Genomic DNA, 24,027 nt, shown 5'->3' with positions numbered 1-24,027 from the left:
CATCGGTCAGGAGATCCCTTAGCAAACCCACTCCACCAGGGCCTGCAGTCTGGTGCACAGAGCTACGTGGAGTTTTGGCAGAGCAGCTGCTCAGGCACACACAGAGACCCAGGAGCTTTAGATGCCCAGGCTTCCTGGCAAAAGCAGCTTTAACTCTGGCAAAGCAGGAGTTTAGATCCCCATACATACCCCTAGGAAAGGGCTTGAATCCAGAGGGCTGAGCAGTCATAGTCTGCAGGCCCAGCTTCTACAGCATCCCACAAGATAAGACCCATTGGCTGGGAACTCCAGCCAGCCACTGAGAGCAACATTACACCTCCCTGAGATGGAGCTCCCAGAAAGAGGGGCAGGCCACCATCTTTGCTGTTTTACAGCCTTAGCCGTTGTTGCCTTCAGTGCAGCTGCCCTATGGAAAAGTGGTCAGACTGCCTTTTTTATTCTGGTCCCTGACCCCATTTTTTCCTCACTGGGCAGGACATCTTGACTGGGGTCACCAGTCATCTTTGCCACCTTTGTTTTCCAGCTGGCAATAGTTCCGAGCCTCCCTAGGACAAAACTCCCAGTGGGAGGGGAGTGACGGGCTGTCAACTTTGCTGTTTCATAGGCTTAGCTGTTGTTGTCTTTGGGCTCTAGGAAGTCTGAGGTGCCTAGGGACTGGAGCAATCCCCTGGCACAGCACAGCAGCTCTACAGAGAAGTAGCCAGACTGCTTTTTCATGTGGGTACTGGATCATATTTCTCTTCACTGGATGGAATCTTCTGATCTGGGTCTGCAACCACCCTGCCAGTGTTTTTGGACCAGCAACACATCTATACCTCCCTCAGTGGAGCTCCCAGAGGGGGGGCAGGCTGCCGTCTTTGCTATTTTGTAGGCTTCCCTGTTGACACCTTCAGGGGCTGGAAAATCCAAGGTGACTGGAAACTGGAGTGGACCACCAGCATACTGCAGCAGCCCTGCAGAAAAGTAGCCAGACTGTTTGTTACATGGGTCCCTGATCCCATATCTCCTCACAAGGTGGGTCCTCTGGGCCTGGGTCTCCAGCCACCCACCACCAGGGCTAATGAGTTGGTAGCAGCTTTGCAACTCCGTAGGACAGAGCTCCCAGTGGGAGAGCAGGTTGCGATCTTTGCTGTCTTGCAGCCCTCATCCTTGCTGTGTTCAGGTTATGGAGAGTCCATGGGGATCAGGGGCTGGTCCAGACCCCAAGCACAGAGCACCCACCTAATGGTAAAGTGTCCAGACTGTTCTCCATGCAGGCCCTGGTCCTCACTTTTCCTCACTGGACAGGGCCACCAAACCTGGGACTCCAGCACAACCACCCTGCCCCTCCCTGACCACTTTAATCACAGGCAGCGCAGCAGTTAAAGGAACACTCACATGCAGAGATGAGAGAGAACCAATGCAAGAACTCCAGCACTCAAATGGCCAGAGTGTCTTATGTCTTCCAAATGATCACACTAGTACTCCAAGAAGGGTTCTTAACCAGGCTGTGTTGGCTGAAATGGCAGAAATAGAATTCAGAATATGGATAGGAATGAAGATCATCGAGATCTTCCAGAGAATGGCAAAACCCAATTCGAGGAAACTAAGAATCACAATAAAATGATACAAGAGCTGAAAGATGAAACAGCCAGTATAAAAAAGAACCTAACTGCTCTGATAGAGCTGAAAAACACACTACAAGAATTTCACAATGCAATCACAAGTATTAACAGCAAAATAGATCATGCTGAGGAAAGAATCTCAGAACCTGAAGATTGGCTGTCTGAAATAAGGCATTCAGACAAAAATAATGAAAAAGGAATGAAAAGGATCAAACAAAACCTTCGAGAAATATGGGGTTATGGAAAGGCCAAATCTCTGAAACCCTGGCATCCCTGAAACGGACAGGGAGAAAGAAAACAACTTGGAAAACATATTTTAGGATATCATCCATGAAAACTTCCCCAATGTTGTTAGGAAGGCTAACAGTCAAATTCAGGAAATAATGGAGAACCCCTGCAAGATTCTACACACGATCATCCCCATAATCATCAGATTTTCCAAGGTCAAAATGAAACAAAAAGTGTTAAAGGCAGCTGAAGAGAAAGGGCAGGTCAACTACAAAAGGAACCTCACCAGGCTAACAGTGGACCTCTCAGCAGAAACCCTAAAAGCCAGAAGACATTAGGGGCTGTATTCAACGTTATTAAAGAAAAAAATCTTCAACCAAGAATTTTGTATCAAGCAAAGAATTTCATATCCAGCTTCCTCAGCAAAGGAGAAATAAAATCCTTTTCAGATAAGCAATGCTGAGGGACTTTGTTATCACCAGACCCACCTTACAAGAGATCTTGAAAGGAGCACCAAATATGGAAAGAAAAGACCATTACCAGTCAATATAAACACACTTAAGCACACAGACCAGTAACATAATAAAGCAACCACACAAACAAGCTGGCATAATAACCATCTAGCAACACAATGATAGGATCAAATACACACATATCAATACTAACCTTGAAAGTAAGTAGGCTAAATGACCCATTTAAAAGGCACAGAGTGGTAAGCAGGATTAAAAAGCAAGACCCAATGGTATGCTGTCTTCAAGAGACCCATCTCACATGCAATGCCACCCATAGGCTCAAAATCAAAAGATGGAGGAAAATCTACCAAGCCAATGAAAATCAGAAAAAAAGCAAGGGTTGCAATCCTAATTTCAGACAAAACAGACTTTGAATCAACAAAGATAAAAAAAGACAAAGAAGAGCATTACATAATGGTAAAGGGTTCAATTCAACAAGAAGACCTAACTATCCTAAATATATATGCCCCCAACACAGGAGTACCCAGATTCATAAAGCAAATTCTTAGAGACCAACAAAGAGACTTAGACTCCCACACAATAGTAATGGGAGACTTCAGCACTCAACTGGCAGTATTAGACATATGATCAAGGCAGAAAATTAACAAAGATATTCAGGACCTGAACTCAAAATTGGACCAAATGGATCTAATAGACCTCTACAGAACTCTCCATGTCACTCAAAACCATGCAATTACATGGCAATTAAACAACCTCCTCCCAAATGACTTTTGGGTAAATAATGAAATTAAGGCAGAAATCCATGGGTTATTTGAAACTCATAAGAATGCAACATACTAGAATCTCTGGCACATGGCTAAGGCAGTGTTAAGATGGAATTTTTTAGCATTAAATGCCCACATCAAAACCTTAGAAGTATCTCACATGAACAACCTAACATTGCAACTAAGAGAACTAGAGAAGCAAGAGTGAATCAACCCCAAAGATAGCAGAAGACAAGAAATAACCAAAATCAGAGCTGAATTGAAGGAGACTGAAATATAAAAAACCATTCAAAAGATCAATGAATCTAGGAATTGCTTTTTGAAAAAATTAATAAGATAGGCTGCTAGCTAGACTAATAAACGAGAAAAGAGAGAAGATCCAAATAAACACAATTAGAAATGACAAAGGGAATGTTACCACTGACTTTACAGAAATACAAACAACCATCATAGACCACTAAGAACACCTGTATGCACACAAACTAGAAAACCCAGAAGAGGTGGATAAATTCCTAGACACAGACACCCTCCCAAGACTGAACCAGGAAGAATTTGTTCCCTAAACAGACCAATAATGAACTCCAAAATTGAATCAGTAATAAATAGCCTACCTACCAATCCATGCAGGACCAGATGGATTCACAGGTGAATTCTACCAGATGTACAAAGAAAAGCTGGTACCATTTCTACTAAAACTATTCCCAAAAACTGCAGAGAAAAAATTCCTCACCAACTTATTCTATGAGACCAGCATCATCCTGATACCAAAACCAGGCAGATACACCACAAAAAAAAGAAAACTTCAGGCCAATATCTGTGATGAACATTGATGCAAAAATCCTCAACAAAATACTTGCAAACAAAATCCAGTAGCACATCAAAAAGCCAATTCACTGTGATCAAGTAAGATTTATCCCTGGGCTACAAGGTTGTTTCAACATATGCAAATCAATAAATGTGATTCATCACACAAACAGAACTAAAGACAAAAACCACATGATTATCTCAATAGATGCAGAAAAGGCTTTTGATAAAATTCAACATCCCTTCATAATAAAAACTCTCAATATGCTAGGTACTGAAGGAACATATCTCAAAACAATAAGAACCATTTATGACAAACCCACACTCAACATCATACTGAATGGGCAAAAGCTGAAAGCATTCCCCTTGAAAACTGGCATAAGGCAAGGATACCCTCTCATCATTCATAGTCAACATAGTATTGGAAGTCCTGGCCAGAGAAATCAGGCAAAGAAGAGAAATAAAGGCATTCAAATAGAAAGAGAGGGAGTCAAACTATCCCTGTTTGTAGACAACATGATTCTATATCTAGAAAACCTCATAGTCTTGGCTCAAAAGCTCCTTCAGCTGATGAACAACTTCAGCAAAGTTTCAGGATACAAAATAATCGTACAAAAACCACTAACATTCCTATACACCAACAACAGCCAAGCCAAGTTCCAAATCAGGAATGAAATCCCATTCACCATTGCCAGAAAAAGAACAAAATGTCTGGGAATACAGTTAATCAGGGAGGTGATTCTCTACAATGAGAATTACAAAACACTGCTCAAAGAAATCAGAGATGACACAAACAAATGGACAAACATTTCATGCTCATGGATAGAAAGAATTAATATCATTAAAATGGCCATATTGCCCAAAGCCATTTACAGATCCAATGCTAATCCTACCAAACTACCAATGACATTCTTCACAGAACTAGAAAAAAACTATTTTAAAATACATATGGAACAACAACAACAACACAAACCCAAATAGCAAATGCAGTTCTAAGCAAAAAAAACAAAAAAACAAAAAAACAAACAAAAAAACACCAAAGCTGGAGGCATCACGTTACCCAATTTCAAACTATACTACAGGGCTATAGTAACCAAAACACCGTGGTACTGGTACAAAACCAGACATAGACCAGTGGAACAGAATAGAGAGCCCAGAAATAAGGCTGCACATCTATAACCATCTGATCTTCGACCAAGCTGACAAAAACAAGCAATGGGGAAAGGACTTCCTATTCAACACACAGTGCTAGGAGAACTGGCTAACCAGAAGATTGAAATTGGACCCCTTCCTTACACCATATACAAAAATCAACTCAAGGTGGATTAAAGACTTAAATGTTTAAGTCTATTTAAATCTCTATTTAAATTTTTAAATGTTTAAAGTTTGTACATAAACCCAAAACTACAAAAACCCTGGAAGACAACCTAGACAATACCATTCTGGACAAAGGAACTGGCAAAGGTTTCATAATGAAGACACCAAAAGCAATTGTAACAAAAGCAAAAGTGACAAATGGGATCTAATTAATCTTAAAATCTTCTGCAGATCAAAAGAAACTATCAACAGAGTAAACAGACAACCTACAGAATGGGAGAAAATATTTGCAAACTATGCATCTGACAAAGGTCTAATTTCCAACATCTATAAGAAACTTCAACAAATTTAGAAGAAAAGAGCAACCCCATTAAAAAGTGTGAAAAGAACATGAACAGACACTTTTCAAAAGAAGACATACATGTGGCTAACATATGGAAAAAAGCTCAATATCACCGATCATTAGAGAAATGCAAATTAAAACCACAATGAGATGCCATCTCACACCAGTCAGAATGGCTATTACTAAAAAGTAAAAAAAAAAAAAATGGATGCTGGTGAAGTTGTGGAGAAAAAAATGCTTATACACTGTTGGTGAAAGTGTAAATTAGTTCAACCATTGTAGAAAGCAGTGTGGCGATTCCTCAAAGAGCTAAAAACAGAACTACGATTCAACCCAGCAATCCCATTACTGGGTATATACCCAAAGGAATATAAATCATTCTACCATAAAGACACAGACACTCGAATGTTCATTACAGCACTATTCAAATAGCCAGGATGTGGAATCAACCTAAATGCCCATCAATGGCAGATTGGATAAAAAAAATGTGCATATACACCATGTACTATGCCATAAAAAACAATGAGATCATGTCCTTTGCAGGAGCATGGATGGATCTGGAGGCCATTATCCTTAGCAAACTAACACAAGAATAGAAAACCAAATACCACATGTTCTAACTTATAAGTGGGATCTAAATCATGAGAACACATGGACACATAGACAGGAATAACAGACACCAGGGCTGCCTTGAGGGTGGAGGGTGGGAGGAAGGAGAGGATCAGGAAAAGTAACTATTGGGTACTAGGCTTAGTATCTGGGTGACAAAAATAATCTGTACAACAGACCCTCATGGCACGAGTTTATCTATAAAACAAACCTGCATATGTACCCCTAAACCTAAAATAAAAGTTAAGAAAAATAAAAATAAAAATGCTTGGACCTATCCCAGGTCTGCTGAATCTGGGTTTCTCAGGGAAGAGCCAAGTGTCTCTATTTAAATTTTTAAATGTTTAAAGTTTGTACATAATTTAAAAGTTACAGAAAACATGCAATAATCATGCAAAAAATTCACGAATAACCTTACCTAGATGACCGAAATGTTAACATTTTACTACATTTGTGTGCGTGCACTATTTCTCTCTTCATGTATTCATTATATGTGCACATATATAATGTCTATGCGTATTATATGTATATATTTATATTTGTGTATAAGCTTTTTTCTGAGCCATTTTGGAGAAAGTTACGGATATGATGCCTCTTTACTCTTAAATACCCTTGTTTCATAAAACTAAGGGATTATCTTATAATGCACAGTGTGATTATCAAAATCAGGAAATTAACATCAATGCAATATTATTATTTAATTTTAAAACCTTATTGGATTTTGCCAGTGGTCCAACAATGCCTTTATCGGAAAAGTACATTCAAAATCTTGTACTCCATTGCCCTGTCTTGTTAGCCTCTGTTAATCTGGAACGGTTCCTGAGACTTTGCTTAAATTTCATGACATTGGCACTTTTGAAGAGTACAGGTCACTGATTTTGCAAAATGTCCTTCAATTTGGGTTTGTGTGATGATTCCTTGTGATTGCATTCAAGCCGTGCACTATGAGCAGTTGTACAACAGAAGTGAACGTGCATCCTTCTCTGGGCCTCAAATCAGGAGGCTCCTGCTGTTGATCCATTGTATCACTGGCAATGGTATCTCTTATCATTTGGTTAAGGTGGTCTCTGCCAGATTTCTCCACCATAAAGCTATTTTATGAGTTGCTTTGTAATTAATAAGTATCTTGAAGAAAGATGTTGAGATGATATAAGTCTCCTGGAATCCTGATGACATGCACCCATTGGCTTTGGCATTCCTTGAAGGAAAATCTCCACTTTTATTAAGGTTTTCAGGGGATTCTGGCAGCCCCAGCCTGGCTGGTCTGAGCAGCAGTTCTGGGAACCTCGGCGCTCCCTGCACAGTGAGCTTCCTGAGGCTTTGATCTGTCCCTGTGGGCAGATTGAGGAGCTTTGGTCTGTCCCTCTGGGCAGCCCCAGCATTTGGCCCACTGTCTGGTTCACAGCAGCGTCCAATGAATGAGTGAGGAAAAAGAGAGTCAGAGGCAACTGTGTGTTCCCTCTGGGGTTCTGTGTCATTATTGGTAAAACGAGGGTGATAACTAGTTACAACTTTGACATTTCATGATTGTATAAGTTTCCACGTCCCCCACTGAGGTGGTTAATTCCATTATACAATGCTTTCTTCCACATAGTAGACTGGGGTTATTTATGTCATTGAAAAAAAATAAAAAGAAACCAAGATATATTCCACAGCTCAACACAAGCCATAGGATGTGAAGGTTGGAATGAGTTCGTTCAGATTCGTTCATTCAGCAGATATTCATTGCATGCCTTCGGTGCACCAGGTGCTGCCACAGAGGTTGGGAATCCACTGGTCACAGCGGATATGATCCAGCCCCATGGAGCGTGCAGCCCAGCAAGGCTAAGAACTGCTCCTTTTCTCTGTTCTAGTCTAGCAGTTGCTGATAAGCGAGGACAGATGCCCAGAAACAATACCCCACCGCTAATCCTGATGCAGATATGGCCCAGGCACCTCTCAGGAGGTGAGCAAAGCTGTACGATGTCCAAAAAGGAGCTCCTAGGAAGAAAGCCACGTAATTCAGAGTTGCTTGTGAAATTTCTTATTAGCATTACTCATCTAAACTTATGTATTTTGTTGTGGAAAACACTTTTTGCATTGCTTTTAAAGTAATGAATCTGATCACTGTCCAGTTTTATTTCTCAAACCAGCCTGTAAGGCAAGAGCCAAGATAAATACTTGATACTTTCTGACTCATAAGTAAAGTCAAGTCACTTATATACAGACGAACTTTCCAGAATAAAATTAGTGAGGTCATGATAGTCAGTTAATTACCACAGTGCTGGTGTGTACATTATAATTTAGACGAGTAAACTAATGTCCTGCAATAAACATCTTATGACAAATACAGTTTCCTAAAACAAACAAAATAGTGAGGAAATGCAATTTTTCATAACAAGAATACAAAACAAATGTAACCTAAAGATTAAGGGTCACATTCCCGAACAGAATGTAATAAGTCTTTTAGAATTTAAAAATGAATCTCCCAGGAGAACTTCTTGCAAACAAATTAGTCTCCTTTTAATTTGACAAGATACAGAATAAGAATTTGTCAAAATGGTTAGTGTTTATATCCTTAAGTGTCCCTGAGATGTTTGACTTCTTAATGTTCTCCGCCTTCTTCTGTAACGTTGTAATAAGATGTATAAACCACCAACTCTGTGCTTTGTATTCTCAAGGTACTTGTGTTAAGATTTCCTCATTCTCTCAAAGTGTGTTGAAACTGTGGCCTCTGCCATCAATTATACTCTTAATCAAAGCTGAATATAAGAATATAGCACTTTGCAATGAGCTGTGATTACACCACCGCACACCAGCCTGAGAGATGGAAGGAAACTCTCTCCCCCCCAAAAAAAAGAGAAGAAAAGAATAGAGCACTTACTGTTTTCTGTTTCTACATATCATATTTATTGACATGCAGATATTCTACTTCTTAAGTCTTTAGTACTCTGTTGTTTACCAGATCTGACCTATCAAACTACTTACTGTATTTCACACAAAGCTAATAGTAACTTCATGTGGGTCACTTCTTTCGGGGGTCCTTGCTTTTTTCTACTTCTGCCTCTCTACATGATTCCTTTGCCTTCTGGGTCTGAGGCAGTCTGTCGCATTCTTCAAGGATGTTTCTCTTTGCAGGCTTCCTCAGCCACTCCAGGTAGAAATAACTTTTCCAAGCATTATACTTGCACGATGACAACATTCTGTGCTAACATATTGGTCTCTCCAGCTAGAATATTTGTTCCAAGATGGTAAATGTCCCAACTTCTTCATTTTTGTGTCTATGGTCCATGGTCCAATTCATGGCATGTAGGAAGTGTTTGGTAAAAGTTAGTTGAATAAATAGAACAGTCAGTGAATGAGGAAAAGAGATTCCAGGGGAAAATACTTGTCTGAGCCAGTGGTGATGGCCAATGACCAGGCACTGATGTGTGCTGGGAGGATATATTGTGTGTGTATGGTGAGAATTAGTGGGGATGGAAGGTGCCGGGCCCCTCTGTCAGAGGCATTCAAACCAGAGTGACTCATCTTGAATAGGAGCTGGATAAAATAAGGCTTAGATGTGCTGAGCTGCATTACCAGATGGTTAAGGCATTCTAAGTTGCAGGATGAGATAGGAGGTCAGCACAAGACACAGGTCATAAAGACCTTGCTGATAAAACAGTTGTCGTAAAGAAGCCAGCTAACACCTACCGAAACCAAGATGGTGATGAAAGTGACCTCTGGTCGTCCTCACTGCTACACTCCCATCAGCATCATGACAGTTTACAAATGCCATGGCAACATCAGGAAGTTCCCCTACATGGTCTAAAAAGGGGAGGCATGAATAATCCACCCTTGTTGAGCATATCATCAAGAAATAACCATAAAATGGGCAACCAGCAGCAGTTGGGACTGCTCTGCCTATGGCATAGCCATTCTTTCATTCCTTTACTTTCCTAATAAACTTGCTTTCACTTTGCTCTATGGACTTGCCCTGAATTCCTTCTTGTGTGAGATCCAAGAACCCTCTCTTGGGGTCTGGATCCGGACCACTTTCCCGTAACACCTCTAGCTCCCCAGCAGCCCTGCTCCCTTGCCTTAGAGGTAAGGTTTTTTCCACTGTGTTGTTTGAAACAGGAGCTTTCTGGAGGTGTCTTCTCCTGGGTGAAAGAATGCAGATTTTTCCTGTCTTGGTTCCTTGATATTTTCTGAGAACACTACCATGTCCCCAGCAGAAATTCCCCCAAAATTCAAAGAATAATTAAGCCTACACTATGGAATCAGAAATCTCTTATAAATGCCAATGTGATATTTAATTAAATCTGACAGGTGAGCTCCATGAACTCATCCTCCTTTCCATCTGAAACTCCTCTGAAAAGACAGGAAACATCTATGAACTTTCAAGTACAAATAATGCCAGAGTGGAGATAGCAGTATTCAGACACATCTTCAGAAAAAGCAGCTGGCAGAGAGGTATCTGGTTTAACAGAGGAAAGAAACTTACAAAATAGTGCCCACAGAGGAGGAGCTGGGAGGAGCCAGTCAGACCCACGTCTGAGACCCCTGTCAATGACCCTTAGAATATGTGAGATACACGGGAACCATCAGCACAGATCACTTTTGTGTTCTCAGATGATTGTCTGGATTTAATTAATTAGTTAATTAATTAATTTTTAGGGAACAAATTATCCAGCTGCCCTAGAACCTACCCTGTCTAGTTAAGAGAATAATACCCTGCTTGCTGCATTGCCTGCATTTAGAGTTTCACGCTTCTCCCCTGCACGCTATTTAGTCTCCCCATCATGGCTTCCTGTGCAGTTTTTATCATCTGACCCTCCAGACATCATGGTGAGGTCGACAGGGAGGTGAGGAAATGGGCTCAGGAAGGTCAATCTTTCTGGCCAACCTGGCCCACAAGCCCCCTTTTTCAAATCTTTGAAGCACAAGCAATGTGGGCTTTTCTGTCTGGGGTTTCTTGCCTTTTCTGAGATGTCAGTGTAGGGGTGGGGATTTGCATTCACAGTGGGCTGAGCACTCACCAAGGGGGACTCCCACCCCCCAGTAGGTCAGGAGCCTAAGTGGTGGACCCACCCAGGGAGACCAATTCATCTTCAAAGAGCCACCCTCTGATGGAGGGGCCTCGGGGGCCACCCGGACGAGCCTTCCTCTGCAGGGTGAGCTGCCATGTTGTGGAAAGGGACTTTGGCTGTCTGAGGTTGAGTGAGTGGCCTCAGTTAGTAGCAGAACCCTGATGAGTTCTGAACCCCTGGGAAAAATCTCTTTCTAAACTCCCTTATTTCTTCATCCCAACGCCTACCTGAGGGTGGCCCTAAGGATAAAATGTCCCTTCTTGGCTGAGTGTCCTCAAAACTTTTGGACAGTGATGGCTCCCTTAATCCCACCTACCTCTCAGGCCAAGTTCTAACAACTCCTAATCACTCATCCTTCTGAAAGGGCACAGTACAAAGAACGTCATAATAAAATGACCTACCCATATTTCTCCACACTTTGGACTTTGTAGAGACAAGTCTCCACTCATGGAGGCACTGAGAGGGAAGGGGCCTTCTTTGTTCCACTTGATTAGTGCTGAGAATTCCAGGACCAAGGGCTCATTGGAAATGATGATGTCCTTGCATTGTGACTCCTGGCCCTATGATACGAGGACTGGCCCCTAGCTCTCCCCAGCTCAAAAGCAAGGGCACTTAGCTTCTCAGTCTGTTTGGAAAGAAGTTCTGGTATTAAGTCAACTGACAGAAGAGGACAGAGCTTGGATTGGTTGCTGCAAAGAGTGTCCAAAATAATGAATACAGGCAAGTGGATTTCTGCATCAAATGAGCAGCTTCTTAAACCAAAGAGCTGTGTCCTCTGCTCCCAGATCCCCAAGCATGTGTGGTATGATGTTGCAGGTCACCTAAGGGGCAGAAGTTCTTTTTTTCAGAGGCATCTAGGAGGGGTACAAGAGAGCACCCCGCTCCCCGACTAGCCTGGCAGTCAGATGGGAATGCGCTGATGTGCATCTCTTTAAGAACATTTGAAATGCAAACATTTTCCAAACATATCCTTTTCCATCTTCTTGTTTGTTTAGGAAAGTAGTTGTGATAGTTAAATTGTACGTATCAACTTGACTAGACTGTGGTGCCCAGTTGTTTGGTCAAACCCTAGTCCTTAGTCTAGGTGTTGCAGTAAAAGCATTTTTGTAGATGTGATTAACATGTATAACAAGTTGACTTTAACCAAAGGAGATGACCCTCCACCACGTGGGTGGGCCTCACTTGATCAGTTGAAGGGCATAAGAGCAAAAACTGAGATTTCCAGGGAAGAAGGAATTTTGGCTCAAGACTGAAACATAGGAATTCTGCCTGTGTTTCCAGCCTGCCAGACTGCCCTAGAAACTTCAGACTCAAGGTTGTGACATCAGCTCTTACCTGAGTTTCCAGCTGCTGGCTGGCCCTAAGGTTTCAGGCTTGCCAGCTGCAGCAATCACAGGAGCCAATTTCCTAAAATAAATCTCTTAACATAAATGTCTTATTCGTTCTGTTTCTCCGGAGAACCCAGACTGACACAGGGGCTGTGGCAGACACATACCTTCAGCAATATCTAAAGCGAGGGCTGCTCTGGGGACAGTGGACCAAAGGAAACACCCTTGTTGGCTGTAAAGTCTGAATGGGGCTGTTCTGCTTCACTAGGTTCTATGACAGAAAACGAACTCAAATCCCGGGCTTGAAGCAAAGGGTGGTAACTACAGCAGCAAACAAGTCTGGCATTACATTCCAAACAAGTACACAAATGCATTAAGCATATTATCTCATGTCATTAAAAAAATAGACTTTATTTTTTAAAGCAGTTTTAGATTTACAGGAAAATTGATCAGAAAGTACGCAGCTCCCATATACCAAACCCCCTGCCCCCACTTTTCCTTGAGATTAACACCCTGCATGAGTGTGCTATATTTGTTACAAGTGATGAACCAAGCTTGAAAACTACTTTTAACAAAAGTCCGAGTTTATGTGAGTGTTTATTCCCTGTGTTGTATGGTTCTAGGGGTTTTGACAATGGCATTAATACAGTATCGTGCAGAATACTTTTCCTGGTCTAAAACTCCCTGCTGCTCCACCTGTTCATTTCTCTCCCCTACTTATTTAATTTTCAAAACAGTATTATGAGGTGAAATTTAAAAAATTCTTTAATTTATAAAATTGACACAATAATTGTATTTATGGAGTACATAGTAATGTTTTGAAACATGTAATGTATAGTGATGAAATAGAATAATTAGCATATCCATCACCTCAAACATTTATCATTTCTTTGTGTTGGGAATAGCCAAAGTCCTCTTTTCTAGCTATTTGAAGATATATAACAGGCTAGGCGCGGTGGCTCATGCCTGTAATCCCAGAGCTTTGGGAGGCTGAGGTGGGTGGATCTCTTGAGGCCAGGAGTTTAAGATCAACCTGGCCAACATGGCGAAACCCCATCTCTACTAAAAATACAAAAAAAAAAATTAGCCAAGTGTAGTGGCACACACCTGTAATCCCAGCTACTCGGGAGGCTGAGGTGGGAGAATCACTTGAACCTGGGAAGCAGAGGTTGCAGTGAGCCAAGATTGCGCCACTGCACTCCAGGCTGGGCAACAGAGCAAGACTCTGTCTCAAATATGTGTATATATATATATATATATATATATATATATATCAAATTATTGTTAACTATAGTCAACCTACAGTGCTATGGAATACTAGAACGTATTCTTCCTAGCTAGCTGCAATTTTGTATCATTTAACCAATCTCTCCCTAGTCCTGCCTCCCCGCTACCCTTCCCAGCCTCTAGTGTCCTTTTACAGGTGAATAGATAAAGAAAATGCAGTGTGCATATATAGTGGAATACTATTCAGCCACAAAAAGAATGAGATCCTGTCATTCACAGCAAAATGGATGAACCTGGAGACATTATTTTAAGTGAAATGAGTCAGGCATAGGAAGATAAATACCATATCTTCTCACTTATATGTGGAGGCTAAAAAAATTGATCTCATAGAAGCAAAGAGTAGAACAGTTATCAGAGGTGGAACTTTATAGGCATTGTTACAACCAAGACTCAGACTGCTCCACCTCCTGGGTTCACGCTATTCTCCTGCCTCAGCCTCCCAAGTAGCTGGGATTACAGGCGCCCACCACAATGCCCGGCTAATTTTTTGTATTTTTTAGTAGAGATGGGGTTTCACCGTGTTAGCTAGGATGGTCTCGATCTCCTGACCTCGTGATCCACCCGCCTCGGCCTCCCAAAGTGCTGGGATTACAGGCTTGAGCCACTGCGCCCAGCCCTGGATTTGCCTTTTAATAATGACAAGAAGGGGCAGGAAGATGGTTCCAAGGAAAGGCAGCACCCAGCAGTCCCTTCTTCCACTTTAAGCTCCACAAACTTCTAACTGCTGAGGTGGAAAGGAGGCATGGCTGTGATTGGCAGTGTCCACAGTGCCCAGTCCTGGAAGGTGGAGGCAGGGGGAGGTAGCAGGGAGCGAGAAGCACGGCTGGGCCAGGTGGAGTGGGTGATCCTCCACTCTGAGGCCTGGCTGCAGACCAGGGCGAACATGACACACTGCAGCCTTTCCCAGCTCCTGGCACATTGTCCCCATTCTCCAAGGCTCCCTGCTGCCCTCACTGAAAATGAGACCTCACTTACCTGTGGATGGCTGGTTAGGGCCCTGACATCCTGGAGAGCTGTTGGCTTTCTCTGGGGAGCAGAAGCCTGACTCCTCAGAGGCCTCTAGGTCCCTGTTCCAACCTGAAAGAAGCCTCAGGGAGGTGCACAGTCCCCCACAGCAAAATTGACCTCAAGGGTTATAACTTTTTGGCCATCAGTTCCAGAGCACACCCAGCCTGGGTCACCCTCTACCCCTTCACCAGAGCTGACCCCCAGCCCCATCTTCCTCATTGCCCTAGAGCCTTCTGAGGAGGCCTCATATATGTGAGGCTGTGTGAACAGGAGCCACCAGAGTGGCTGGGAGTTCAGTAAGGGCAGGGGCGTGTCTTCCCTGTCCCCATAATTTATACAGCAGAGTGCAGAGGCCCCTGACGACAAAGATGCAGGAGCTTTTAAAAGCCACCTAAGGAGCTTCTGAAAAGATCCGTACCTTCTGCTTCACCTCCCCTCCAATTGGAGGTGAGGATTCCCAAGGTGGGGGCAGGATAGCTGGGCATCTGTATTATGAAAAATTCCCCCAGGCCCAGGGCTGGGCCCACTGCTGTGGGGGGGCAGCTCAGCAGAGCTGTGTGGTTGTCCATGACATGGGAGACCCTCCCTAGGGGTGGCACAAGGAGGTTGTCTTGGGGAGAGGACAGGCACCCTGATATTTGAACTGGGACCTTCCCTTCTCCTTTCTGTCCCTGCCTCATGCAGTGGAGGGCAGGGACCCAGACTGAAGGGTTTGGGGATGAGGTCATTGTCAAGGAGAGCTCTGGGCGCTGGGCTTGGGCTGCCTGGCCAGACTCGGGTGGGTGGGGCAGGAGCTGGAGTTGGCCTAGTTGTTCCAGGAGAGTCTGTTTTTCTAAAGGAAAAAGAATCATGCTAACGAGCCTGGCGCCCTCCTGAACGTCTCTAACAGGCCCCGTTCTGACTGGGAACTCTGGCTGTGCGCCCTCTTCTCCAGCCTGGGGCCAAGGAGGTCCCCTAAGAGAGGACTGTAGGCAGCTCAGCCTGCCTCATCAACCCAGGCAGGGATCAGGGGCTGCCTCAAGCAGACTCTATCCTGCCGTCATCCTGCACCTTCACCCATCCCGGGTCTCCTGCCACCTGCGTCACGGACGGGGAGGCGGTTGCCCTTTGTTACAGGATGAAAGCTTCGAAGTCTCCACTCATTTGCTCACCTCACTTCTCATTCGCAGAGCTCTGAGCTGGCTGGGGGAGCGCACACCCAGGCCCTGACACAGTGGGAGACAAGCTTGGTGTTCAGTTTTGGCTGCGACACTGTCTTCCAGCGAATAATCCGGGCTATGGATTCTCTGGCAGGAACATGACTTCCATCTGGCTGAGGGGGTCTTTGCCCTGACACTCTCATATGTGGTGCCCTGGTGTTCTGTTCCCATTGCTCTAAGGTGGACCCTGCAGCTTCCAGCCAAGGGCACTGGCATAAACCATTGTGTGTGGGTTCCATGTGGGGGCTTTCAGCCTGGACTGTTTCGCTCAGGAGGCGATGTCTGCCTAGGTCTGGAGTCCAACAAGGCAAGCTCACTGAGGGCCCAGGCATGTGCCTGGCTAATTTTTTTTGTATTTTTAGTAGAGACAAGGTTTTGCCATGTTGGCCAGGCTGGTCTCAAACTCTTGACGTTGGATGATCAGCCAGCCTTTGTCTCTCAAAGTGCTGGGATTACAGGCATGAGCCAATGCGCCCAGCCTAAGTGGATGGGTTTTAATCCCTGACATAGGAAAGACAGGATGGGACCTGGGGAAAAGAAGGGTGAGGATTAGGGACTTCATCCAGCCTCAGCATGAAGGACTCGACTTTCCCTATCCAAACCCAGGAAGAGTTAAACCCTCCATCCGTAGCTCTAGAGGCCTTAGTGAGCATCTGGCATTCTGCTGAGTGTGTTTGACCTGGAAAGGGTTCCACCTCCAGCAATTCTTGCAGTTGATACATTTTTACAGTAGAAAGTACTTGAGCAAAAGGAAGTTGATGAAGACTGTGTACTTGAGGCCGAGAGATTTTTGTGTTTCAAGACTGAAAGGTGAGAATTTGTAGATAAAGAAATTGAGCTCTGTCTGAAGTTGGGATGGGAGGTCTGATGCCAGGAAGTGAGCAGGCCAGCGTGGACAGACAGAATCAGGATGTGGAGTTTGGTAGAAGGTCCCGACCTTGAGCAAGATCAGGCCAGAGGTGGCAGTGTCCAAACCACACTATGGATGTATCTGTATGCTTTGTGTAATTTTTGGTATGCAACTGTGTTTCATTTGTTTTTTTTAATCCTGTGGCCTGTGTCCACTACACATTAATTAGAGGCTAACACATACTTTGTCATCTAATGGCTATCACTAGATTTGGTTTCTCACTTACAAAATAACTTCCTCCAGTCCTTAGGTCTCAACTTTTTCTTCTTTTTGGTTGAGATTTGGGGATTGACACTGACAAATCTTTCATACTTTTTGTGGGGGTTTTATGGGCTTCTTGAAGTCTTAAGCACTTGAGAAAACATGCAAAGTTTGCTCTGTCTCCCCCAACCCAATTTTTAAATTTACCCCACCTCCAAGTGTTGTGTTCATCTTCCTAGTATTCTGGGACTGTATGAAGAGCAGATGTGAACCCACTTTTCAAATGGAGAAAGCAACACACAGAGCTGTTCAGACAATCACAGAGTTAATAATGTGTTTGAAAGAGTTTTGTCTTCTAAAATCTACATAAATATGAACTATTGCTTCTGTTGGAAGAATTTAGAAGTTGCTGTGTTCTTGATGGGTCTGCAGAGAAGTGGGAAGCAGGGACCACAGATGCATTTGGTTGCTCTGTGAGCTGATCTTCTAGAGCATATGTATATATTTTTTATCTCTAAGGCATCATCCTTTCTTCCCAGAAATTCTTTCAACAAGTTGTATGTGTCATGCAGGAGATATCAATAATCATTCCTTTGGTTGTACCACCTGTAAGTAAAAGCTTGATGTAGGTGGTGTTTTGGGATCTGGTAATTTATGGGTTTTTGTTCAATTTAGAGAAGACATTCAAACTTTCAGGCCTGCATTGTCAGCATATAATGTGGTCCTACTCTGAGATGATTCTCAAATTTTAGACAAAGTCAGAAGGTCATTCTCTAAAAGTCACTAAGAAAAGTCAACATAATGAATGAACTTAGACATCTGCAGAAGGTTCCTACCTAAAGAAGTGATTTGTTAATGTATCACCAACAGAGACTTGGAAAACACATAAGTTTGCTCGTTGTAACAAGACATGGCTTCAGGAAGACAGGTTGCGAATGTTGACCTAAAAGAAGGTGATAACACAGGTGATGGTTTTGTAACTTGCCTATCAGAAAATGATGTTGTTAGTGGTGATTTATTTAAAAAGGAGTAGAACAGTATGGACATTTGTGTTTATTTAATAGCATATGAAGTAGAGATGGAAGCCTCAAGATTTTTCAGTGTTGCTTTGGTTTTGTTTTTACTTTTTTATTTTGAAATGATTTTCAGATTTACAGAAAAGTTGCAAGAATAGTACAAAGAATTTCCATATACCCTTTACTTAGATCCCCTAAATGTTAACATTTTGCCACATTTGTTTTCTTTCTTTCTCTGTCCCCGTGTGTGTGTGTGTGTGTGTGTGTGTGTGTGTGTGTGTGTCTGTGTGTGTGTGTGCTGTATTTCCATAACAAACATCTAGTTTTACTTAAGTTGTTTATTGGCTGGGGGAGGCAGTGTGAAGTGGGGTGGTGGGTGGTGGGGGGTATGCTGGTGGAATTTCTGGGGAGGAGCATTAATGTCTCTTGAAATTTATTGCTTTGTCTCATCATTTACAAGTATTTTATTATTTTGCAAAGAAGTAATCTGACATCTTGCTTGCTATGGACTCTAAGATTTATCAGTTAAAGCATGGTTGCTCTCATTGGAAAGGAAATACTGTGGTAGTCTGTGGCTTTAAGGCTGTTGGTGCTTTTGGAGATACCTAAAAAGGGGAATGTAGAGATTGTTTTGAGCTTTAGTGTAGTAAGCTCAATGTTGCAGGCTTTGGCTCTGGGTTTTTCTGAAATGGGAATCTTTTCTGAGTATGATGTTTATAGGTGCCCCTCTAGGAGGGAGGCTGAGCCTGTGAGGAGGTGAGGGATGGAGATGCTTGCAAGGCAGCGTCACCTCTCACATGATGGAACCAGTCCTGGTTGTAGAATCACAAAAGCAAAGCAAAGTCAAAAAATGGCAGTGTTCTGAACAAATTCCCATATTATAAACAGTGTAAAGCTTAATACTTTCAGCCTGGCACTTTAAGCCTCAACAAATAGTACTTGAGTATGTGATTATTATGACTTTAAACATAAAAAATTATCTTTCTAAGTGGTATTTACTCTTTTGTGTGCTTTAGAGGTTCTCCCAGTTAATATCAGCATGATGAATCACTCATTTTATGTTGTTTTACAAAGTCTCTCCTGATTTAATGCAAAGGGGCTAATTTTTTGAGAGAGAAAAGAAATTAAGAGTCATATGAATTCATACAGGAAAAGAACAACTTTTGACTTTTTAAGATGGAAAACATGAAAAAATGAGACTGGCTTTGAAAACAATTTATAAGATGAATTGGTTTTCTAAGGGCATGGATAACTAGAGGAGCCCTGGGGAGAGAGAAAAGGGAGCAAAGGGAATGTGAGGGGTGGCTCATCCGTCATTGATGAGGGGCCAAGTGATACAGAAAAGGAAATGAGACCCAGGAGAGAGGGACACAAATTGATCGGCAGAAGCTGAATGTTTTTCCTTTGCTAGACTTTTATCCAATATTGAACAAATTATTGCATTTAGCTCACCATGTTGCCACAGTCTTTCAATACATCAGACCAGCACAGTACTTATTACTTTATAGCAATAGCAATAATATAAAAATGAAGAATATTGCTTGAAAATGTCGAAGAGATTTTTCTTTTAGTAATGGTGGTTGGGTAATTCAGACCATTCATTCCATTGAAAACAACCATCCCAAATTTGAATAACTCTTAAAAAATTCCTCAAGAGTAGCAGAGCTAATAAGATGATGAGGAATTATTGGGTTAAAATTCAGAACATGAAAATCCTGGCCAGGAGCAGTGGCTCACATCTGTAATCCCAGCATTTTGGAAGGCTGAGGTGGGCAGATTGCTTGAGCCCAGGAGTTCAAGATCAGCAGGGGCAACATAATGAAAACTCGTCTCTATATAAGATACAAAAAATTAGCCAGGTGTGATAGCACATGCCTGTGGTTCCAGCTACTTGAGAAGCTGAGGTGGGAGGATCGCTTGAGCCTGGGATATTGAGGCTGCAGTGAGCCATGATCATACCACTCATCACTGCACTCCAGCCTGGGTGGACAGAGTGAGACCCTGTTTCAAAACAAACAAACAAACAAAAAGTCCTGAGATGGCCTTGGCATTTGGGATTGCTTTTAACCACAAGGAAAGTGAAAATCTGAAAGACATGGTTAAGAGAGTAAGCAGCACTTTCTTTAGCCCTCTGAAATAGGAAAGAAATGAAGTTGGAACACAGGACTCACCAAGATAACCTTCCCATGTTTTCATCTGAGATTAAGCAAAGCTGCACCCTATAGATAAGGGTGAAATGGAAATAAAACAGGTCTTCCATGAATTGTGTGTGGCCCAGCTATATATCATCTGGGTGATGAAGAATATCTCAAGTAATGAAACTGGAATAAACAATAATGAATTGATAGTGCCTTCAGGACCTGGTAGAAGCAAATGAAAATTAAATCTGGAGAAAATAACATCATCTGAGGCTTCCACAAGTAAATTACTTCAACAAATAATTTAAAATATATAATGTCAAGCACACAGTAGAATAAAACAAAATAAAATTAGACACATGAAGGTGTACCTGAGAAAGACCCAAGGGAAAAAAAAACAGAAACACAATCAGAAGTATACCAAATATAGGAATTATCAGAAAGAGATGGTAAAGCAATTGCACTTACTATTTTAAAGCAGAAAAAAAGTAAGCTTGAAATTTTTGGCAGAAGATTGGAAACTACAAAAAGTGACATAGTAGACTTAAGTAAGAACCAAGGAGCACTCTAGAATTTAAAAATATAACAACTCAATTAATAATTCAATGTATAGATTAAATGGTAGATTAGATATAGTTGAAGAGAATATTAGTAAACTGGAAGACTGTTGGGAGGAAAATATAAAAATGACACATATAAAAGCAAAAGGTAATAAGAAAACCTAAGACACATAGAAGATGTAATTAAAAGCTTTAAATATATGTCCAACTGAATGCTATGGAGGAGCTGAGTCTAAGAGTTGCATAAGCAATATGTGATAAAAATAATGTCTGAGAAATTTTCTAAAAAACATCAATTTCTATATTTAAAAAGCCCAAGGAATTCTAGTCAGGATAAATAAAAACTATATATTATAGTGAAATTGTAGACAATTAAACCCTTAAAGACACCAGAGAGAGAGAAAGAAAGATTACTTTAAAAAGGCATAATAATTATACTGATAGCTGAGTTATAAAGAGTAATAATAAAAATCAGAAGATGGTAGAATCTCTTCAATATACTGAAAGAAAATAACTAACATAGGCCATCATTCCCAGTAAAAATATCCTTCAAGTATGAAGATGAAATAAAAACATTTTCAGACTAACAAAAACAGAGAAAGTTTGTTACCAGCAGACCTGCTGTAAAGGAAATATTAAAGTGAGGTCTTCAAGCAGATAGAAAATAATCCAAGATGGAAGGTTAGGGATGCAGAAGAAATGAAGGGCAAAAAAAGGATAAATCTATGAGTAAATCTAAATGAACATTGAGTTTATTTATTTATTGACATTTTTCCCTTTCCAACTTTTATTTTAGGTTTAGGGGATACATGTGCAGGTTTGTTACATGGGTAAGTTGTGTGTTGTGGGGGTTTGGTATATAAATAATGTTGTCACCCATTTAATCAGCATAGTACCCAATAGGTAGTTTTTCAGTCCTCACCCTCCTCTCACTCTCCACCCTCAAGTAGGCTCTGGTGTCTATTGTTCCCTTCTTTGTGTCCACGTGTACTCAGTGTTTAGCTTCCACTTGTAAGTGAGGACATGCAGTATTTGGTTTTCTGTTCCTGCATTAATTCTCTGAGGATAATGGCCTGTAGCTCCAGCCATGTTGTTGCAAAAGACATGATTTTGTTCTTTTTTATGGCTCCACAGTATATATGTACCACATTTTCTTTTTCAAGTCCACTGTTGATGGGCATCTAGATTGATTCCATGTCTTTGCTATTGTGAATAGTGCTGAGATGAACATACATGTGCATGTGTCTTTATGATAGATTGATTTTTATTCCTTTGGGTATGTACCCAGCAATGGGATTGCTGGATTGAATGGTAGTTCTACTTTAAGTCCTTTGAGAAATATCCAGACTGCTTTCCACATGTCTGAACTAATTTACATTTCCACCAGCAGTGTATAAGCACTCCCTTTCCTCAGCAACCTTGCCAGCATCTGTTACTTTTTGACTTTTTAATAATAGCTATTCTGACTGGTGATAGATGGTATCTTACTGTGGTTTCGATTTTCATTTATCTACCAATTATTGATATTGAACATGTTTTCTTATGCTTGTTGGCCACATTGAACATCAAGTTTATAAAACAATAATAATTATTGTCTTGTGGGATGTGTGTCTGCATGCTATTTTCTATTTATCTTTTGACATATGACAACAAAATCCTTTAAGTTGGGAGGAGGCCAAAAGGATTTTAAGTATTCTAAGGTCTTTGTATTGTCAAAGAAGAGGGTAAAAGTACCCATTATTACTAGACTTTGATAAGTGAAGGAATTATGTTGTAATTTCCAAAGTAACCACTAAAAGCATAATAAAGATATAACATTTCCACATAAAGATAGAGGAAAAATGGAATGATAAAAAAGTAAGCAGTTCAAAAGAAGGCAAGAAAAGAGAGAAAAAGAACACCAAGCAGGTAGAATAAAGAGAAAGCATATTATAAAATAGTACATTTATGGCCAAATATATCAGCAGTTATATCAGTATAAATAGACTAAATGCTCTAATTAAAAAACAAAAGTGTTTGGACTTGATTAAAAATAAAACCAAATGATATTCTGTTTTCAAGACACAAATTAAAATGTAAGACTAAAAATGTTTGAAAATAAAAAATTATGAAAAATTATACAACCAGTAGCCAAAAGAAAACTAGTAAAGCTATATTAACATCAGAGAAAATTGACCTTAAGGCAAAATAAATTACCAGAGATAGAGTCACTTCTTGCTGATTATAAATTCAGCCCATCAAGGTGCTACAATAATTTAAAGTTTGTATGCAGCTAATACTATGACCACAAAATATTTAAAGAAAGAATGATGGAATAGGAAGGACATGTGGATGAATTCACAATTGTGCTAGAATTTTGCAATGGTCCTCTCTCAATAATAAAATGAGCAGACAACAAAAAAATTCTGTAACCCTATAAAATATTTGAAAAACATGACTTAAAACCTCCTGATCTAATGGATGTACAGTTTTCCCTGGGTATCTGTGAAAGATTGGTTCCAGAACCCCTGCTTACATCCAAATCTGAAAATGCTGAAGTCTCATATAAAATGGCATAGTATTTGCATAGAACCTATGCACATCCTCTTGTATATTTTAAATCACCTTTAGATTACTTATAATAAATAATATAATGCCCACACATCACTCCATCTGCATGGACTCAAATTTTGCTTTTTGGAACTTTGTGAAATTTTTTTTTAATCAGAAAAGGTCTTTGGAATTTTTATCTCTGAGTATTTTCAACTTGCAGTTGGTTGAATCTGCATATGTGGAACCCAAGAATATAGAGGACTGGCCGTATGCCTATAAATAAAACACAGCAAGAAAAAATAAGAAAATATACTTACTTTTCAAGTATACAGTGAAAAGCCATAAAAATTTACCATATAGTGGGCTACAAAGCAAGTCTCAACAATTTTAAAAGATTAAAAATAGCATATGTGATGTGACCACTGTTCAATAACAAAAATATAACTGGAAAATCCCCCTAGGTTTAAAAACTAAAAAAAAAAAAAAAGAAAAAACTATATAAATATATATACTTTCTAATATATACATTATCTCTATATAAATCTCTATAAATACATATTTCTAAAATATAATTTTATATTATATACATGTTATATATATATTTGAAAATATATGTATATTTTCAAAGTATCTGGGATTAAAAAAAACACTGAAT

The sequence above is a fragment of the Pongo abelii genome, chromosome 5 (assembly GCF_028885655.2).
Source record: "Pongo abelii isolate AG06213 chromosome 5, NHGRI_mPonAbe1-v2.0_pri, whole genome shotgun sequence".
NCBI lineage: Eukaryota > Metazoa > Chordata > Mammalia > Primates > Hominidae > Pongo > Pongo abelii.
This window is presented reverse-complemented; position numbering follows the sequence as displayed.